This window comes from Colletes gigas, unplaced genomic scaffold (assembly GCF_013123115.1).
Source record: "Colletes gigas isolate AHSC1104 unplaced genomic scaffold, ASM1312311v1 Colletes_gigas_Sc00001, whole genome shotgun sequence".
Taxonomy (NCBI): Eukaryota; Metazoa; Arthropoda; class Insecta; order Hymenoptera; family Colletidae; genus Colletes; species Colletes gigas.
Window position 1 is genome coordinate 6,802,252 of NW_025106630.1, and position 19,094 is coordinate 6,821,345.

General features: G+C 37.7%; 1 protein-coding gene across 4 annotated transcripts in view; it reads left to right on the forward strand.

Annotated features, from left to right (window-relative positions):
• LOC122395367 (terminal nucleotidyltransferase 5C) overlaps positions 1–19,094 on the forward strand; it is a 151,216-nt gene that overhangs the window by 89,466 nt on the left and 42,656 nt on the right. Inside the window, exon 2 of one of the 4 annotated variants that reach the window (XM_043392904.1) lies at positions 15,773–15,824. The exons of the other annotated variants lie outside the window; for them this stretch is intronic. The gene's annotated coding sequence lies outside the window, so the exon portion shown is untranslated. The remainder of the gene's footprint in view (positions 1–15,772; positions 15,825–19,094) is intronic. 4 annotated transcript variants of the gene reach the window in all.

Below are 19,094 nucleotides of genomic sequence, written 5' to 3' on the forward strand. Positions count from 1 at the left end.
AAAGTATCCAAACAAGTACCAGTAAAATGTATTACCTGGAAGAGAGATTGAGATTCCATAGAAATGGAATATCGTGAAGAATTGTCCTCGATTATTTCTCCGGTTTCGTCACGAGCGTGCAACAGTCGTGTGTCGAAACGCTCGTGTGTGACGATCGCGATAAACAGCTGGGAAATTCGTTTGAATCGGGTTAGCCCCGACGACGCGGTGACAGGAGAAACTGCTCGAGCGCGTCGCGTATGCGATTCACGACGTGTCCCTTGTCTTGGTCACTCGTGGGAGGAGTCGCCTCTGTCAAGGTCTTCGCATATTCTTATCGACAAGGCGATGGCGAGTGCCTCGGTGTCCCACATCGCCGGATGCTCGAGGTCACTGGAGCGCGCCAGCGAAGATGAAAGAACGTTTATCGAGAATTTCAAATCACCGCGCGGAGCAAAACAGCGCGAAAGGATTTTTAAATTTTCGAAAACGAAACTAAATTGTTCATTCCCCTGAGACTGATACACAGTGTTTTGTAGCATTTAAAGTGAAACTGTCTTCGTTGCATTTTATGGACTTTACGGATCAAATTTATAATCGAGTATCAAGTCTTATTTTAAACTATTAAAAGTTCACCGAAACACCTGTTGACATTAGCGTCTCGCGATGTTTGTTTCATCGTGAACTCGACGTTGAGTCCATAAGTGCATCGTTGCTCCAATTGGCCAAGAAAATAAAGAGCCCCTCGACTCCAATCTACCGATACCAAAGAGCAAACGTATCTACGATTACTTACTATCAGTGAATTTTTAATTCTGCCTGCGGTAGCCCATCTATAAAATGAACGTTTCGTATTTGCAATGAAAGATAATCAAAGAGTATCAATTAAACACACCAACAAGCCGTTATCTGTTGTAGAATCGTCCAGAAGCACCATCGTCGACAATATTACTTTCGCGCCATAGAAAAATTGGCGAAGCAATCTTTCGCGCGTGACACGGCTCCTATCTGTTATTCGTGTATTTTTAAAATGAAAATATCGACGCTATTTCGCGCATCGTAGCGTCTCGCAGGCGCCGACACAACAATTGGATCACAGCGTTAGACCTAGATCCTCATTGCGCTCAATACGTTGGTATACTTAATGCGAGAGGACGTAAAACGTAAACGTCGCGATTCGTCGAGACGGTGACCCTCTTTATCGAGGTGTCACACAATTTTTCACGCACCGTTGCTCACAGTGGAAACTCCGACACTTTTTCCAAACCTGCGTCCTCAAAACACCGTATTTTCTAAATTATAACAGTAACTCTAGCGAACTGTATTCTTGGTGGGGAGAAATTGTTACTCATTATTTTGGGTCACTTTGATAAAAATGGGAGAGAAAAACTCATACTTAAACGAGAAAAAAAAATTAGATAAATACTATATATTAACAATAGAGATGCTCAGGGTTATAGAGTAACTCTAGCTAACTCTATTTTTGGTGGGGAAAAATTGTTACCTATTATTTTGAGTCACTTTTATAAAAATGGGAGAAAAACACACAGACTCATACTTATATGAGAAAAAAAAATTAGACAAACACTGTATATTAATAATAGAGTTGCTCAGGGTTGTTAGAGTAACTCTAGCTAACTCTATTTTTGGTGGGGAAAAATTGTTACTTATTATTTTAAGTCACTTTGATAAAAATGGGAGAAAAACAAGCAGACTCATAGTTATATGAGAAAAAAAATTAGACAAATACTGTATATTAATAATAGAGATGCTCAGGGTTGTTAGAGTAACTCTAGCTAACTCTATTTTTGGTGGAAAGAAATAGTTACTTATTATTTTGAGTCACTTTGATAAAAATGGGAGAAAAACACACAGACTCATACTTATATGAGAAAAAAAATTACACAAATATTGTATATTAACAATAGAGCAAGTAGAACAATTCCAAGTGGATAAGAGAAGATTCAGATACATGTTAATATTGATAATTATTGTCACTCTTGATCAAGACCAGTAATTTTGCACCGAAAATCTAGGCAAAAGAATTGTTCAGGGTTGTTAGTAACTCTAGCTAACTCTATTCTTGATGAAGAGAAATAATTATTATTTTGAGTCACTGTGATAAAAATGGGTGAAAAACAAGCATCATAGACTTATACACGACAAAAAAAAATTAGAAAAATACTGTATATTAACAATAGAGCATGTAGAATAATTCCAAGCGGATAAAAAAAGATTCAAATACATGTTAATGCTGATAATTATTGTCACTCTTGAGCAAGTGGAAAGAAATAGTTACTTATTATTTTGAGTCACTGTGATAAAACTGGGTGAAATACAAGCATCATAGACTTATACACGACAAAAAAAAATTAGAAAAATACTGTATATTAACAATAGAGCATGTAGAATAATTCCAAGCGGATAAAAGAAGATTCAAATACATGTTAATACTGATAATTATTGTCACTCTTGAGCAAGTGGAAAGAAATAGTTTTACTTATTATTTTGAGTCACTTTGATAAAAATGGGTGAAATACAAGCATCATAGACTTATACACGCCGAAAAAGATTAGACAAATATTATATGTATATTAACAATAGAGCAAGTAGAATAATTCCAAGTGGATAAGAGTGGTCCTTTGTTAGTTTTGGTTTATAATTTACGGGGTTTCTTTCGTTCCTCTGGGTGGTTTTTCTAGTCAGCTGTCGATGTCTTCTGAATTATCTGCGCGGCTGTGGCATTGTTCGCGATGGCGCTGTCGCGATAGCGAACGAGTGCTACGGTTTGATAGGGAAGAAGAAGTGGGCCAGTCCGCGATAAAACGGCGATTTCGCGTCAGTGTTTCCAGGGAATTCGTAGGCGGGGACCCGACGATGGTCGCGTGATCGCGAATAAGTCAGTGTTCCGTGTCCTATTACCGCGGGCCGTCGCGATTGCGTCGCGCGACGCTTTGTTAATCGCGAAACGACTCTTTTCGTTTGGTTGCGCAACCGGTTCCGTAAAACACGGACGTAAAACGCGCGCATAAATTGAGATCAGCGCAACGGGCCTGGATCGTTGCACGAGCGACTGCAAACCACCGTAAACAGATCGTTGCTTTTTACCCTACTTTATCCGATCTTTCCATACTGTTTCTTTCAACCCCCAAATACCATTCGAGGACTTATTTTCCTTTTACGAATTTATTCACCGACTCAGGATTTTAAGTATTCATTAGAATGAACATACTTCACTCACTTCAACAGAAAAATTTAAAGGCAATCAGTAGAATATTTATGCATTTATGACAAAAATTACAGAATGCAATTAATATGCAAAAATGTAAGAAACACGTAAAGTACGAATTATTATATTTGGAGGTTGAGAAAATCCTCTGCAAAGCTCCCATTTCGTTAATTCCATTAATAAAAAAAACGAATTTGCATAAAAATCCGCAGTCTAATAATCAGAATAAAATTAAGTTTAGTAAACTGGAGAAAGGATTTCAAATATATAATTCTGCAATTTCAATTTCAATTTATATTCAACGAGCTACCGAACGAAGCTGTTTGTCTTTTATTTCTTATCCGGAATTTGTATCCAGATAAGACTTTTGCCCATTTCTGCTTCCGGGATAGCTCCTCGACCGGCGACGATGGGTTTTCGCGATACTGTCGACGCGTCGGGTCGATACACTTTGCGATCGACAGCGTCTTATTGACTCTACTATCTACTATCAGTCCGAGAAGCCATTATTACAGACCGAGGAAACGTACACCGAGACACGACGATCTATCGAACGTTTGGAGATCTTTTTTTTCTAACGCCATTCATTAATTTCGCGCCGAAGAACTGCGAAGCAAGCATTGCATCACGCTTTAAATTTATCTAATTGAAAAAATGAATTTTTCAAATCGATCAAATATTAATTTTAATCGTTAGAGATGACATTTTTCGAAACGAGATTTTTCGAAAAAATATGGTCCTGTTGCATTTATTTTTATCTATCTTTAATTTAGAATTCAATGAATCGAGCTTGAATTTCGAAAAGATCGCAAAAGAAGGAGAATCGACGTTTTTTAAATCTAAAATAACAAACTGCCCCCCGTAAATCAGTCGATGACTTCAGCACTTCAATTAATGGAGCGGTCTTAGGAACGGATGGCTTCGGTTCAGTGGTTCACTGGGTCGATTGTCTTCGTCCTAAAAAGGTCTTATAAATCTTCGATTTCTCAGAAGACTATTAACTTTGTTGCGACGTTGCTTATCGGAGTCTATTGTGATCTTAACGAGGTTCGAAGATTATCGACTCCGTTCGGTTTTAGGACCCGCGAGAACCAATATTGACAGTTTTATTGAGATTCCGTACGCTCGAGCTCCCGATTATTTCGCTGAAACGGGTCTAAAATAAGAGCGTTCTCAATTTAGGAATATGCAAATTGACGAGAAATATTAACAGACGATGAGTAATAAAAGTGTCGTCGATTATTGCAACGATACTATGATTCATGGACAAACTCAGAACTTTAATATTAAATCAAATTCCACCCACTTCCCTCGGTAATTGTTCCAACATTTTTCCCTCGATCACGATTCTCAGTAAAATCACAGTGCATAATAGAAATATGTAATAGAGAAAACAGTCGTTTCTGGAGGTGAGACGTGAAAAAATTACACGGTCAAAGGGCTAAGGGGCGAAGTAATTGCTTCGAGAAGCAATTCATTGCCAAAGCGAGTGATCGCGTAACTTCTGCCAAGACACAGCCTCTCTCTCTCTCTTGGTCGTTAGTGTCCGCGAGAATAAGGAGACCTCAAGAAAGGCGGTGAATGTAACCTCGAAGGGTCTCAAGGTGGAAACGCGAAACTGCTCCGGGACGAAATTAGGTCGCGTACGAGCGAATCTGTGCGTCGTCGTGGCAACGTTGAAAAAGAATATCGTTTAACGATTCTCAGGCAGCCCTTGGCAAGATCGTTCGTTTACACTCGAAAAATTCATCTCGAGTCGAAAAATTAGTTGGTAGATTCGGTAGAACCGAAACGAGACCATCCGAGATCTCGAAAGAACCGAAGAAGTTCGAACGCACGTCGAACGAGGTGAAATTTAATTTTTATTCCTTAATGTCTGGTCTCTATTTATTTGGATTTATTTACAAAGTGTCTATAATTTAAATATAATTTTGCACGAGAATGGATGACTAAAATATATATGGGAACAGAATGATTCTAAAAGGAAAATCTCGTAGAATTTCGTAGAAAGGACATTAATGGACGTCTCTTTAGCGCTTGGATCTCTGGGCGAGGGAGCTCGAACGAAGTTTTGTTTAAACACTAATCCCCCGAGACTGGGACGTGGTATTTTAAAGCTCGCGAGTCCATTAGACAGTTTTATTTTGTGATTTCCCCGAGGGCGCGGTTCACAATCTCATATAAGAGGACGAAGAGATGTTTGTGAGCGAACAGAGAGTGACACGGTACATTTTTACGCGCGTCCGAGCAACGGTACTATCCAAAAATAACGTATTACACGGAGAACCAGAAACGCTTTCCAACGGTAATGGAAACTGAAAGCTTATATGAAAACGACGATGAATATTAGAACATTCAATGTCAACCTTTTACAGAATTTTGTTATATTTATTATAACATAAAAATTGATGAAACAAGCTTTTCGAAGCGAAGAAAAAGAACATATTAGGCTCTGCAATGAATCAGTTCTATATAGATCTTATTTGATATAGACGATATGTTTGACATATTTTGGGCAATTTAAACTTTTATTTAATTAAAAAATTAAGAACGTTGAATTTGCATCGTGTTACGTTCCTATTACCAAAAAAAGAAGCGCGCGGGTTTTGCAAGTGTATCGGCGTCGCTCGCGAATTTTATCTCCTTTTATGTTCCACGGAAACCGTAAGATCCAACTTACATCGAGCACGCGCGAAGTAACATGCACCTTCTCCGCTTTGCACAATATTATCGCGCCAAAACGAGGAACGAGGGACAAAAAGAGGCGTGCTCGTGTCGTTTATAATCCCAGCGAGCGTTATTCCATAAGCGACGTAAGAGACGTCACGTTGCATAAACTAGGCCACTTCCCGGTTGCGTTGCAACGTTCACTTTCTTTGTGTTCTCTCGCGCGAAAGAGAAACAACTCTTAAGGAGTCTGTCTCTAGGCTCTTCGTGGAAAAGAATCGATACTACTTCTTCCATTGTCCCCAAAATCAATCCCGACGACTTTATAAATCTTCTTTAAAAAATAATTTCAGCAGATTCCTTTTAAGGGGGGGTTATTTCCACGAAAAAAGAATAAATACCTGCAGAATGAGAAACCTTCATTTAACATTAGAAGACGTACTGAAGTGGTCAAATTGATTCGTAATTTCTAATAGAGATTCTAAAGAATTTACTGGACTTTTTTTAAACATTGCACAGTTATTGAAAAACTAATTAACTCTCAAAAATATTGTCGTTATGTCATTGAAAATGGAATGGACGATTTCAATTGCATATACGAATTTAATCTTCAATTTGTATATAGTGTGTTCGACCACCACTGGGAAAAAATTTTAATGAGATATTCTAGAGTCCAAAATAAGACGAAAATCAAGAATACCAATTTGTTGATGGAGGCCTCGTTAAAAAGTTATTAACGTTTAAAGTTGCGAAAGTACTGAATTTTTTTCTGGAAAGTGGGTAGGATTTCGAGGGTTTGTCTAATCACCAAAAATGATTGTAATTGACCCCTGTAACTAAATATAATTTTTTTAGTATGATTTGAAATTTTTAATTTCGTCTAAAAATTTCAATACCAACTCGAATTTTTTTCTCAAAAGTGGATGGGAATTCGGGGGTAAGTCTATTCACCAAAAATGGTTGCATTTGACCCAAGAATCTAGAAATAATTTTTTTAGAACGTTTTTAAATTTTTTTTTTTCGTCGAATTTGTCCACCTTCCTGAATTTTTTTCTCGAAAGTGCGTAGAATTTCGGGTGTATGTCTATTCACCAAAAGTGATTGTAATTGATCCCCACAACCGAAGATAATTTTTCCAAAACGATTTGAAATTTTTTTTTCGTCGAAAAATTTCATCACCTACTCGAATTTTTTTAGCAAAAGTGGGTAGGATTTCAAGGATTTGTCTAATGACCAAAAATGATTGTAATTAACCCCTATAACCAAAAATAATTTTTTTAGTATGATTTGAAATTTTTTAATTTCGTCTAAAAATTTCAGTACCAACTCGAATTTTTTTCTCAAAAGTGGGTAGGATTTCAGGGGTATGTGTATTGACCAAAAATGATTGTAATTGACCTCCGGAACTAGAAATAATTTTTAAAGTAAAATATTCCAGTGAATATTGCATTTCCCTTGCAGTAATCCAATTTTTCGAATATCTATTTGTTTTTAACATTGCACAGCTATTAAAAAACCACCAACTCTCAAAAGTATCGTCACTATACCATTAAAAATGGACGATTTCAATCGTATATACAAATTTAATCTTCAATTTGTACATATTAACAATGAAAATCATTTATAAAGTATAATGTTGCAATGAATATTGCATTTCCCCTTGCAGTGATACAATTTTCGTCGAGTATCTATCGTTTCAATCCCCTCATTGCAAATAAATACACCGTAACTGTTCCAGCGTGAAAAGAAGAGAAGAACGTGAAAGTAATCCGACGAGGATGCATCCGTCGAGCAATGTCGTCGTTCCTATTCCACAGCCTGACTTTAAACTCCTTGCTCGCCGCGAACGTGACCTTTTTCTGGTATTTAGGATGGAACAGGCGAGGTATTTCGCCGGGGATGTTGCGCAGCCCGATGGAATTGGTCTTCGATGGCGGCATCGTTTCTCGGAACAGCGTTAACGATGACGACAGTGACGAGTCTCGTGCATTGTCGAACGTAGCTGTCTGCCATCGCGAAACGCCTATGGACGATTAGAAACTATCGCGCGTCGAATCGCGGCTGAGTTTCCCTCCGCCTCCGTGAAGGGATTCTTTCCTCCCGAGTCGACGATCCCCGGGGATACATTATGCAGTTAATTGGATCCAGCGTCTGTAACGAATGATTATTTCGGTTAAGCAAATACATCGCGATCGGTTTCAAAGAGACGGACCGAGCGATTATACAATCGTCGATATTGAAACGGATTTAACAAAGATTGAACGGTCCGCGTACAATGGAAAATAAATTGGTATCGATTTAGAGTTTGAATGTACGATGTAATTACGGCGTAGAAGCTGAACGGTGACTCAGACGTAGAATACGTCTTCTTTAGGAAACGTTTGCGTTTCACAAGATGCTGGAATAAAAGTGAGGGTAGCATGACACGGTTTGCAACATAGTGTAGAAACAGGATTCAGATAACGTAGAAACGACGCCGATGCGAAAGAAAATTCTCTTGAACGTGATTTGTTCCAGCATTTTCCTTTCTCCTTGCTGCACGTTTCTAAATATTTAACGACGAATTTAAGTCGTAGCTTGTTACGATCGTTTTAAATCGATTTTCATTCTACCGTGGTGGGTCTTCCTTTCTTCGTGCAATACTTTGCGCGTCGTGACTGTGACTAACTTTGTAGGAAAATACCGGGATTCCTGGAGCTTTCCTTTGTAGCTGGAAAAATTCTGGGAGCTTTCTTTCGACGGAGTGTAGGAACTCTGATGCGCGGGAGGCATTCTGAATCGCTCGAGCACGGTGAAGACTTTTCACGACACCTTTATCGCTTGAAGCACTAGCTTTCCTTAAAGAAGAAATCGTGGAAACGATTTCAAGTATTCCCATTGCTGGTACTAAATGATTCCGGATTCTGGATCTTATCTGAAATTTCTGTAAGAATAGAAAATGCATATAACGTATTGTCAAGGATAAAATTTGCTCGATGCTTCAATTTGAAAATTTTTCTGCATTCACCTGTTATGTAAATTGCATACCAGTATCAACGAAGCATCGATAACAATTTTTATTTCTCCTGATTTTGAAATTTAGTTCTAATATTTATTGATATTCTTATCGTGTCTTTGAGTGAAACCAAGCAACGATATTGCGTGTGATAATCACGAGTACCTTTATTTGATTTTTCATATTTCAACATTTCTAATCGACGTTATGTAAATTATCGATCAAGCATTTTATATCGTGTCGAATCGACAAGAGAATTGTAGGCTCACACAAATAATTGTCCTCGATTATAATATTTCTTGCATAAATCTTCGTTATACATCTTCCGAGCAAAAGTTTTGGTATTCAAATTTTAATATTTACGAAACGTGCGTATCGACGCGATTTAAATTTCGATACGTTCAAACACTCACACCTGTCCAAAGAGATCCGTTAATTTTAAATTTCGATGCACCTGTCTAAACACATCTATCAACTTATTCGCACCTGTCCAAAGAACTCTGCCAATTTAAGTTTTTACGAATTCGACGATTTCGCCCGCGAGAGAGCGTGATCAGAAAACTCACAAAGTCGTCGATGGTGGAATATATTTGTTGTTAGACAAAAGAAACGACGGTGCTCGCCCACTGAAAAAGTCGTAAGAGATCGTTGATAGAATGCGCGGCACACCGTACGTGCACGTACGCGGTCGGACAGGAATGCAAAAAATGTCGCGGAGCATTTTCCATACAAACGGCGTCGTTGCACGTACGATGGATAAACGGAGTGCGGAAAAGCAGGCTAATAAATAAAACGGTCGTCATGCGTGAGATTCCAACGGCACATTGTACCACTGTTGGCCGAATGGATCTTTTCTTGGCTCGCGCGAGCCTTACTCGGGCCTCTTTTGTGCAACGACGACGGCCACGTAACTCGCCGCTTAATTACCGCTGAATTTCTCGAGTGTTTTGACTTCATTTAATCCGTTATGTCAACAGAGGTACACGTTTCACCTCCGCGCGCGTTTACGGTTCGTTAATTAAGCTGTAGAATCGGTGTACGGGGTCCGAAGATTAAACGAATCGTTGCGTAATCGGTTGTCGTCGCGCGTTGCTGAAAATACTGATCCCAGAACAGGAATTATTTTTACCAAAAATTCGTTTTGGGAAAATTCTATGCAACGTACCCGAGAATAGTTCATTTTTAACAGTAGAACTACCCACAATTATAGTGTGTTTATTTTTAACAAGGGAATTGAAACGACAGAAGCGTGGAGAAATGTATAATGCAATGGAAATGAGTGTTTATTCGTTCTCTTATAGAAAATTACGGTGAATTTCCGAAAATTCAGTCGAGTAAATTTTTTACAGGTTTTGGGTCATTTTGACTGGTTTGGTAGTTCTGGTGTTAAAGATACTTAATCTCGATTTAATTACGTTTGGAAACGTCAATTGTGGTCAAATTATTTTGGGAGGTTGGATAAATCTAAATCTGATGTGTATTTTTTGGGGGTTTGAATGACAAACGGAGTGTAATTTATATTTATTTTATTGGATATTATGGGATAATAGTAATAGTAGTAATCACGCCTCCCTGTTGTTTTTAAACATATACGTATCTAGATTCTCGATATTCCTGAATCTATCCAGTGAATTCTTTTATACATCCAGTTTCAGTTTTGTATTGTATTTATAGGATTTCCAACATATTTAAATTAATAATAATTGATAAGACCGTCACTAAGCTAAAACACTGTTAGAAATATTTCACTCCAATCACTAGTGTTTTAATTTCGTTATGAATCGATCAATATGTGAATATTTTCACCGAAACAAAATTTAATTATTAACCTTGAGTGTCTCCTTTGAGAAGAAAAGTTTCAGTTTTGACGCAGTTAAAGAGACTCGTGGGTACGATGTTATGTCTGACCACAGAGTCAGTAGTTTCATTCCTCTTATGGCCAGACACGCTAATTCTCACCGTACGAACTGCACGTTCCACATCTCCTCACCATTTAGTCGACAGTTACTATGCAAAGCAAAATGTCAAACTCCAAACAGCGTTCCATTTTTACACATTTTACAAAATATTTACTTCTCCACTTGTGTATGTTACTATCGATATTCGAAAATTTACTTTTATTTTCTACAAAAAATATACTCGCCTATTGGAACTTGATTATATTTTTAAACTTCGTAGAAATAGTACGCGTAACAAGTAACCGTATATTTTCCCCAGTAGCTCCGTATACAAGACTATTAAAAAATAACAAATATAGTGTACTTTTACGTTTCATAACAGAGTAACGGAGATCAGCTTTATGAAGGAAGTAGTTTGGGTATTATTGTGGTCAGACAGTCGTCTCTAGTCCCAGGCATTTCTACTTAATTTCCCCTAAACTTACAATTTCATGGCGGAGACGGTGATTCTCGGTTTAAAATTAAAATTTCGCGCGTATCGTCGATTTCGAAAACTTTCCGAGGCGTTTTCGAATCGATTTCAGAGCCCCGTCGAATTTCGTAACGAATTTAACGCGTTGTACCGTCCGAACGACAGCTGATCCATCGGCCTGCGATGACGAGGAAAACGAAGCCCAAGGTGTCGCGTTTCACAATGCTCCTCCGACACAATCCAACACCTTGCTTTGATACGTTGTTTACGAACAGATCCCCTTCTCTCCTGCATTATGTAGCGACTCTCGACGGGAAAATGTATTACACGGTGCTTCGATTTGAATGAAACCTCGCGTCGGGAGTAACTCTATACAGCCAGCGACTCGTCCTAACGCCAAGTCTGATTTTCAATTCCACGTTGTCGCCTCCGTGACAACGACAACGTCGAAAACGCTTTGAAACTCGACGACGATTTGAACAAAATAATTTTTAAATTAACCCTCTGCACTCCTACGTCGAATGTGATTCGACATCGGTTTTTATCTAAGGAACTCCTTTGTCCAGTCCCACTCGACATTTTTTCAAGTCCAAACCAAAGAGATATACACTTGAAAATTACAAAATACAATAATTTTTAATCAACGTAAATTTCAAATAAAATACTTAAAAGCATTGGGAGCAGCTGGTAACAAGATTGAAATATAATTCGGAGTGCAAAGGGTTAACAAAGTGCTTTATTAAAAAAAATAAAATACACTGTAAAATTGTATTGTCACCACAGAGTCGATCCACTCGAATGAAAAATTGAACCGTTCGAGTATTTCGAAATAAAAATTCTTTCCAAAGCGTCTATGTGACCAATTTAAGTGATCGAAGAGAAACTTTGAAACAGTTCGTAAGATGAAAGTTAAATTGTCCGAGGGTTAAACGCGAGCACGCGTTGGGACTTTCCCTTTCGTCCAATGACAAGGTCGCCGAAACGTAGTCGAAACTATTCGGGTTCGACGTAAGATCGTACGACGCCAGACGTACGAAGGACGTTCGCAGCGATGCGTCGTCCTTTTTACCCGGTTTAAAATGCAATGGGGAGATTCTGTTGCGACGTGATCGTGTTTGTCGCGCAATGTTGCAGCTGGTATATTAGCCTACGTGCCTCGACGCACGAAGTGAGAGGAACAGAGGAAAACGAAAGGCCGACGGCCTTTTATTTTTCTGTCTGAAACGCAGCTATATGCGATGCTTTCACGAACCGGGATCGCGTTTCGTTCCAATATCTTCCTTGTTCCACTATACCAGCCATACTGTTTCACCCACTGGGTCCACCAATATAAAGCAATATCAAGTTGGCACTTTTGTTTCGCCCTCGTCTGATTTTTAAGGAAAATTTCGCTCTAAAATCAGTTTTAGAGCCCATAAAAACTGCTCTAAAATCAGTGTTTCCAGTATTGTTCTATTTCAGATTCGAATTTGGCGCATTAAAATCTCTAAAACGAGTCTCCTAATGGATGTATCGAAATCGACGACGATGGTTTCTAGAATCAGTTTTTCCAGTATCGCTCTACTTCAGATTCGAATTTGGCGCATCAAAACGAAAGGCTGACATTTTTTTTTATATTTTTAAAATAATATATTATTAAATTAATTTTTTTTAATTGGAAATAAATTTCAATTAAATTATTAACAATAATTTACCAATCAAACAAAAATATAATATTAAAGAAGAAAGCATAGAAATAATAAAATATACATAAGTAAATTTATTTATTTATTTATTTCGATGGCCTTTTATTTTTCTGTCTGAAACACAGCTATTTCCAGTATAGCTCTATTTCAGATTCGAATTTGGCGCGTTAAATTCTTTAAAATCTCTTAAAATCATCTACGAAATAACGATGGAAGATTTTCTGGGCACCGATCTGTCGCACCTGGTCAGAGGGAAGTCCGATAATCGCGCTACGTCAATGGCGCTTGGCGAACAACGTACAATGTACGCGCTGTCGTTCGTTACGTAAGACACGTGCTTTACAAATGCTGGTTCCTGATAGCTACGAGGCTTCGGTTAAATCGATAATCGAACGAATACGTGGTCACGGTTATTTGCATATCCGCGCGATCGTTTTCCGTGACGCGAGCGCGGTTCGAGGAATTTTTCGGCCAGGGAAATACAAGCTGCTTATTAAAGGAGGAAAAGTATAGCTTCCACCGTGCACGGTTGCGCGCGACGGCCATTTTGTCTTCGGATGACATCGCGTAGTTACGAGGAATTCCAGCTGTCCCGCGAAGCAATCATTCTCCTCTTAAATTATATAGATAAATCTTGTTCTTTTCAGAGACTCGAACGGTCGTTATTATTGCGCAAAGACTGTTTAGTTTTTTTCGTTGCCTCATTGTTCGCGATACATTGTTTACACGGGCGCGCTGATAAACAAAACGTCCACCGGGAAGCATAGTTTTGCTATCGGTTCGCGGCGGGACGATAAGGGTATCTTAATTAATGGAATCGAATTCTAGTTTGTCGGTTCAGCTGTTGTCGACGTTTATCTTTAATTAGTTCTCGATAGAATTAAATGGTATTCACTTTTTCTATACAATAGGAGAACAAACTATCTTTTGTACGCGCTTCGAAACGATTACAATGTCTTCGAACGATGTATTCGATGAAAGGTAAACATTTATTCACGACTGCTCGTGTTAAAATTCTTTTTTTATTTTTGTCGTTTAGTTTATTCGAAGCTCGTTTCGATACGCGAATATATATACACGTACGAAGCATGCGGGCATAAGTGGGAACCTAACTATACATTTATAAATCCGCTTAACTCGAAGACTTAAGTAACCGATGAGAAAGCGACGCTCTCTAAGGTCATGTCGCCGGGGAAAAAATCGTGTCTCCATTACCCTTTTCAGGTTTCATCGTGAACCTACGTAAAAAACGTTTAAAGGAAGAATTATTTAAATATTAGCCATTTTCGTGGCACTCGCAACATTACCAACAGATTACAGAAATGAACGCAAGAGGAAAATGAAATTACAGAAACATTTCTGGCCACACATTATATTTTCAGTAATGAATTTTTTTTTCGAAAATGCGTAGGATTTCGGGGATATGTATATTCACCAAAAATTATTGTAATTGACTCCTGCAATCGAAAATAATTTTTCCAAAACGATTCGAAATTTTTGTTTTTCGTCGTAAAATTTCACACCTTCTCGAATTTTTTTCTAGAAAATGGTTAGGATTTCGGGCATATGTCTATTCACCAAAAATGATTATAATTGACTCCAGGACCCAAATATAATTTTTTCAGAACGATTTAATATTTTTGTTTTTCGTCGTAAAATTTCACACCTTTTCGAATTTTTTTCTAGAAAATGGTTAGGATTTCTGGCATATGTCTATTCACCAAAAATGGTTGCATTTGACCCCAGGACACAAATATAATTTTATCAGAACGATTTGATATTTTTGTTTTTCGTCGTAAAGTTTCACACCTTCTCAAATTTTTTTCTAGAAAATGGTTAGGATTTCGGGCGTATGTCTATTCACCAAACATGGTTGTATTTGACCCCAGGACCCAAATATAATTTTCTTAGAACGATTTGAAATTTTTGTTTTTCGCCGAAAAATTCAGGCACCCCTGTTGATTTTTCTTAACAATTGGTTTCTCATTTTTAATAAATTTGTTTGACGCGCTCCAGAAAAGTTGTTTAGTGCTTCTTAGTAGGTAGCTCTACTTCCCTACTAAATTTCAATGAAATACTCTCACTATTATAGGAGTTATGGACGTTTGAAGTTTGGACCATTTTTATGGGGTTTTTCTCACTTTACGGTATCAAGGAACGATTTTTCGAATATTTTTGCAATTTCTACATATTCTTCACCAAAATACGCGTTGTTTGCCGTTTGAAACATTAAAATCCGCCAATCCGTTCAGAAGTTATGATGCTTTAAACATTTGCATGAAATTTCAGTGAAACATATCAATGGTGTGGTCAGACATTATATTTTCGGTAAGGAATTTTTTTCTCGAAAATGCGTAGGATTTCGAGGGTATGTGTATTCACCAAAAATGGTTGTACTTGACCCCCGGAGCTAAAAATATTTTTTTCAGAACGATTTGAAAATTTTTTTTTGCCGAGAAATTTAGGCACCTACTCGAATTTTTTTCTCGAAAATGGTTAAGATTTTGGGGGTATGTCTATTTACCAAAAATGATTGTATTTGACCCCAGAACCTAGAAATAATTTTTTCTTAGAAATTCGTTTTTCATTTTTAATAAACACAACTGTGGGTAATGTAGTAATACAATTTATTGATAAAAAATAAAATATATAAAATTCCTACGCTTTATTCCTCAACTGTTTGGTATCTACGTCACTGCTGGATGCATGAGGCTGTAACTTCTCTATTTTTGTAAAATATAATCCATAACATTTACCGTAAATATGCGTATAATTTTAATGTATACTACTTTCAAAATATTTAAATACATAATTTCATTCTAACGATAGTTTTCAATTTTGTTGCAGGTATGTATACGCCAATTCGTTCAGTGTCCATAAATCTTGCTGAACTGCAAGGGTAAGTGCACCATCAGTACAAGCAGAGAAGATAATTATTTTCTTCCAACTTTCATCAAATAATTCTCACAATTTCTACTTATTATTATTTCTATCTCGTCAGAAATTAATTCCGATTGCTCCACCCTGAAACGATTAAACTTTCTCGAGCGAAGATCATTCAGGGTGGCCATGAAAACAGCCGTCGACGCGTAAACTTCGTTTCACGAGCATCAAGGATACGTTAGAACCTTCATTGTCAGTCAAACGTTCGACACGCTTTGCCAATGATAACGGGTGTCGACGACGAACGCGACCAAGGATGCGTTTGCACGTTTGACCCCGGGCAGTGTCGGGTACTCGAATTCCTTGGATGCTTATCGTTGTTTTTTCATCGGGTCGAGTGAAATGAAAAATCCGTCTTATCGTCGCGCGAAACGTTCATTTTCGCGCCGCGGTGGCCGTAAACATCGCGTTACGCAATCCAGTCGAGCTTCCAGGTTGTTCGCGAGCAATCTCGCGCACGATCGCTCGCAACTTTGCGTCACCAGGCGCAAGAAAACGAAGAAGTTGCGCTCGCGAGGTGTTCAGGGTCACGGAGCTTCACGGAGACCAGTTATTGAATAATTTACAACCGCCGGTAGGGTTATTATACCGCTCGAAATAATTAATGGAGCGTTTATTGACGTGACTTCATCGCTCTGTTCCACGGATACTTTAAAACCTATTGGAAGTACATTCCTTGGCTATCGAATACAAAGATTTCTGTCGATCAATTTACTATTTACTATTCTTTTCCACAGTAGCATAAATCAAACGGGTTGTCAGCGACTCGGTATGAAATATCGACTGTGTGTTATAGGATTTAAAGAAGTTGGCTTTTCTCCGATAGAAGAACAAAAACAATAGCTTGTTTTCTGCAGAATACGGTATATAAACGCTGGGAATAGAGTTTAGTGTAGTTTAGACTCTTGCTGGCTGAAAGTTTGGAATTTTGTTAGCGCGAAGTTCACGTTTTCTTCGATTTATAGTTCTCCTAGTTTAAGTAAAGTGTTCGCGATCTTAGCTAATATTTATGCGAAATAAACTTACGGTGTGTTCGTACTAGAGAGGTTCTAGGCTTTCGTAACACAGTGAAGTTTTCTTTATCGCGATTTAAGGCAAACCATTGGCGCTCTTGCTTCGTCCAAAGAGCAGAATAGTCGGAATTTTTACAAGTTTAATTTTGTAATTTAAAGCTTCTCTAATTTTAAAAGGTTTGGTTCAGTTTGCAAACTTCCTTGGTCGCGATTTAAGGAACAGAGCTTGGAAACAGTAACTCGTGTTTGCTACTTCTTCGTCTAAAATCAGTGCTTTAATCGGAGGAGGATCTAAGTTAATTTGTAAAGTTTCTTTATCGCGAGTGAAGCAATATCGGAGAGATCGAGTGATCTGATCCCGAAGATAATAATCTTTGCAACGTGGAGAGATTTTATTTTTGTAATCTGTGTACTTCGAGATTTCATAATATTGAAAGAATCGAATCGAAACCAAGTCAGTAATTAAAAATGAATTCTTTATTGGCTAGAAATTACAGTATTCAAAATTTCTAAGGAATTGCGTTTTCGAATATCTGGGCCAAGCTCGTATTTTTTGAACGAAGCCTATTTCTGGCTTTATTGCGTGTAGTAGCTGACGTCAAGATGGGTTCAATGATCTCACGATCTATAACCTTGAAACGACTTCGAATTGAGAAACGTGGAAAATTACTTAAAAAATCGCGTTCAATTTTGTAATATATTTTATTCATCGTGCGTTTAGAATTTGCCCGAGAGTGATTAAATATTATCAGCGGAGGAAGCTCGACCGAAAAACCGTGTACAATTTTCGTAGAACTTGCAGTAATTACAAAGTCTGATTGGTAGGAGCTGAACAACGCTAACATACAAATATAACTTGGAGCAATTACAAAGTCTAATTGGTATGAAGCGAAACAACGCAAACACGCGGATACAACTTCGAACAATTACAATAATCTGATCGATAAAAGTAGTTGCGGGAATACGATTAAACATAGATGCCCAAGAAGCTCGATGTTTAATTGATAGGAATTAGATATCGAAATCTTATCTTGGTATCGAGTTTCAATATTTATTATAATGTAATTACAAAGCTACGTTGTATTCGAAATCTGTGTGTTTGTGATTTTCCTACGATTCCGTGAACGCAGTGGCGATGGTGAGGAGCTCGCGTCGAAGTTCGAATCGAAGCGTATTAGTAATAAAGTGTCGCGTTTCCGGCCGCGAGACGACATCGCGCGTGCATCGTATTGTTCCAGCTCGTTATTTCCAGCACGTATTCCCGATCGATCGTTTATCTCGCGAATGCTGACGGACTTAGCAAACGCAGAAGCGTGTGGCTCCAAACTGCGGCTCGCTTGTACAAGCATGAGACGACAGATCGCATTATGTACGGACCGAGTGTCGCTAACGTGACGATCATTCAGAGAATCCGCTGATCGATTCCCATTCAGCGCGCCTTTTTACTCCCCCGCGTTCATACTCGTCTTTATCTTCAAACTTTAATCGCGCAGAACGAATAAAAATGTTAGTTTCCTGGATGATAATTCAAAATTTTACTAATATATTATTGTTACATAGTATGGGTTAACTTTTTTTAATATCATAATAAGTTTCACGCGTGGATAAAGTGTACAAGAATTTAGCAATCGAGAAAAAATTTGAATGGGAGATTATAGAGGCCAAAATAAGACGAAAATCAAGAATACTATTTTGTTGATTCAGGCTTCGTTAAAAAGTTATTAACGTTTAAAGTTCTGCTCGTAATGAATTTTTTTCTCGAAAGTGGATAGGAATTCGGAGGTAGGTCTATTCAACAAAAATACTTGTAATTGATCCCTGTAACTAAATATAATTTTTTTAGTATGATTTGAAATTTTTCAATTTCATCTAAAAACTCCAGTACCTTCTCGAATTTTTTTCTCGAAAGTGGGTAAGATTTCAAAAATATGTCCATTCACCAAAAATGCTTGTAATTGACCCCTGTATCTAAATATAATTTTTTTGGAATGATTTGACATATTTTAATTTCTTCTAAAAATTTCACACATTCTCGAATTTTTTTAGCGAAAATGGGTAGGATTTCGAGGATTTGACTAATGACAAAACATGATTGTAACTGTCCCCTGTAACTAAATATAATTTTTTTAGAATGATTTGAAATTTTTTAATTTTGTCTAAAAACTCCAGTACCTACTCGAATTTTTTTCTCGAAAGTGGATAGGATTTCGAGA